This window comes from Herpailurus yagouaroundi, unplaced genomic scaffold, assembly GCF_014898765.1.
Source record: "Herpailurus yagouaroundi ecotype Mexico unplaced genomic scaffold, PumYag 182, whole genome shotgun sequence".
NCBI lineage: Eukaryota > Metazoa > Chordata > Mammalia > Carnivora > Felidae > Herpailurus > Herpailurus yagouaroundi.
Genome location: NW_024412413.1, coordinates 10,943,031 through 10,946,080, shown reverse-complemented (window position 1 = coordinate 10,946,080; position 3,050 = coordinate 10,943,031). Strand labels below are relative to the sequence as shown.

Genomic DNA, 3,050 nt, shown 5'->3' with positions numbered 1-3,050 from the left:
GGAGGGCAGGCTTAGCACAGGATGCCCTGGGATGGCGTAGGAAAGAGCTGGGGAGCTCTGGGAAGCAAGGTGGGGGGGGGGGCCTGCCCTGCGCCTGAGGAGTGGGGGCACTTCTCGCCTGGTGGCCCGGAGCTGGCACTGGGGCCCTGCCCGCCGATGCCAGGAGGCAGGAGATGGGGGGCAGGCAGCCAGGAGTCCAGCGGTAGGTGTGAGAGACCTGGAGAAATTGATTTATTAGGGACAATGAAACAAGCTAAATCTGTTTGCCGGCTCAGCGATGACTCAGGCGTTCCCCAGGGGTCCACAAAGTGTGAGCATCAAAGAATCAAAGATAGGTCTCCTCCCACCCTGGCTGCCAGCCCGGAGCCCCTCCTTCTCCTCCCCCCCCCCCACCCCCGCCCAGTGCCCTGAGGGCTTGGTCTCCCCCAGGGGCAGCAGAGACCCAGCCCTTCTACCCAGCAGGGCCGGCACCCCCCTCCACCTTGCCAGACCTCCCCAGAATGACTGAAGAAGTAAGACACATCTAGGCCAAAGTCCTGGCCTTGCCCCAAATTTCTGCGTGATCTTGGACAAGTGGCCGACCCTCTCTGGACCCGCATCCACCAGAGGGGACCCATCCCCAGCAACAGCCTCCCCCCTCCTCCCCCACCCTGCCTGGCAGTGTCTTTCCCACCCCATTCAGCTTCGTCTAGGCAGCTGTGAGCACAGCCTTCCCTTCCTAAAATCCAACTTCCCTGCAGGAGAAAAGCCAGATTCCAGAGGGCCTCCTTGGGGGAGAATATGCTCTTCCGGTACCTGGTTCCAGGCCAGCTCTGGGCTGAGGGAGACACATAGAGGAGTCGGAGTCTGAGGCCAGAGGCAGGGAAGAGGGAAGAGGGACAAATGAGCTCCTGGAGGGGCAAATCGCTGGGGGCTTGCAGGAGGGGCGTGGGAAAGAGGCCTGCAGGGAGGAGCAGGGGAGAAGGGCCTGTAGGGGAAGGGAGGGACGTCTGCCAGGCAGTGGGGAGGGGACAGTCCTGAGGTGCAGGGCTGCTCAGGGAAATGCATAGAGCCCCAGCTCCAGCATGGCCCCTTTGGGGAGCAGCAAAGTGCTCAGTGGGCGTAGAGGGGAGCCGCACCTGGCAGACTGGTCGTATCCACGAGGGTCCACCTGGGGACGTCCAGATCGCCCCCTGGGGGCCAGAAGGGATGTGACCTATGGCTGCCAAATCCCAGAGAAGCAAAGGGCAGCAGTGGTTTTATCCAGAAGGGATGGCGCCCCAGGCCCCTACCGCAACCCAGTTCCAGTGAACTCTTCCCCTTTGTAAGTTTCCTCCAGTCCTGCCTCCAGGCTAGTGTGTGGGCTGATCACAAGGACCGTGAGCCAAGTCTACCATATGCCCTCTGCAGATGTCAGCTGTCACTATTCCATTCTTGACGGGAGGGGGGGGGGGATTCCTTGCAGGGCCGAGAGCAAGGATACTCCTACAGGTCCCAGGAGCTGCCCATGCCATCCTTCCAAGACCAGCTGAAGCCCTCCTCCTCCAGGAAGCCCTTCCTGACCACCCCAGCCCCTCGAAGGCCCCAGAGACGTCAGAAAACAGGCATGCTGTCTCCAAACCTCCAAAGGACACCCACACCCGCTCTCGGCCTGATCTTCAGTGTTTACTTTTGGAGAGCTGGCCTCGTGGTCAGGGGTGGGGTATGGGCTTTGGTTCTGCTCCTGGACTCCGAAGTCCCCAAGCCCCCTCCTGCTCCGCATCTCTTGACATCCGCACAGCGACCTCCAGCCTCATCCAGGGAGGCCTGGGCCTGTAAAACTGTCCTTCTCCTCCCTCGCGAGGACACGGAGGCTCGCTGAGGTTAAGACACACGTCCGAGGGGTACCCCGCCACGGAGGCGCCAGATGGGGAAGACCGAGGCAGAAGCCACCGACATTCATGAGTACGCCTCCTCGTAGCCCGCAAGGTAGACAGGGTTATTCCCGTGCAACGGACGAGGGTGTGGGAGGCCCAGCGAGGTTGTGACGTGCCCAGGGTCACAAGGCCGGAAAGTAGCATCTGCTCACCTCGTCTCCACTGGGCTGTTGAGGCCGGGAGGACCCGGGAACCAGCAGGAAGTTTGAGGCTGCACAGGGAAGATTCACCCCGTGACCCTTACAGCCCCTCTGATCCTTCGAAGCGAAACCTTAATTCCCTCTCTTCCTCCTCCCAGGGATTTTCGTGTAATCGATAAGCGCCCAGAGAGGACCCAGCTTTGACCCAAAGGAAGTATTTTTTGAATGAAATGTGCCCTGTGGGAAAAAAAATAATAAAACATGCTCATTATAGAAAACTGGACGAGGGGCGCCTGGGTGGCTCGGTCGGTTAAGCATCCGACTTCGGCTCAGGTCGCGATCTCACGGTCCGTGGGTTCGAGCCCCGCGTCGGGCTCTGGGCTGACGGCTCAGAGCCCGGAGCCTGTTTCGGATTCTGTGTCTCCCTCTCTCTGTGACCCTCCCCCGTTCATGCTCTGTCTCTCTCTGTCCCAAAAATAAATAAACATTGAAAAAAAATTTAAAAAAAAAAAAATGTTGGTTACTTTGATTGGAACTGCGTGTATTCAAGTCTTCGCGCCTTTTACGGCTCTGAGTGGGAATGGATTCGCTTGCCACGAGATGGTTAAGCATCTGTGTTCCTTTCCTAGTGTGCATTGTCTGCGCTTGCCCTTTGCCCGCGTACCTGCCGGTTTCTCTGGCTCGTTATAGAGCAAAGACAGCAGACGCCATAGCCGGTCTTGTTTGCTGCGACAATTTTTCCAGGGCTGCCGCGTGCCTGTCTAGTGGGGTCACTTTTCTGACTTCCAGAGTGGCCACATCCATCTGACGTCCCCAATTTCATTTCCTCCATCACTTTTAAGCCGAGATTGTCTCCCTTCCGCAGCGTGTGAAACATATGAAGGAACCGGATTTTGGAGGATAGGATTCTGTGCGCCTAAGGTTGGCAGAGTGGGAGGAGGGAGTCCTTCTGACTCACCCCAAACCCTCTGGTCATGGGCGTAGCCAGGAACCGGGGGCCTCAGCACTACCGGAG

General features: G+C 58.8%; 1 long non-coding RNA gene across 1 annotated transcript; it reads left to right on the top strand.

Moving 5' to 3' along the window:
- The first annotated feature begins 1,129 nt into the window (after positions 1-1,129).
- LOC121041031 (uncharacterized) lies at positions 1,130-2,278 on the top strand. Its single transcript, XR_005795525.1, has 2 exons — positions 1,130-1,947; positions 2,194-2,278. It is a non-coding gene; the product is annotated as an uncharacterized LOC121041031 (long non-coding RNA).
- The last annotated feature ends 772 nt before the right edge of the window (positions 2,279-3,050 follow it).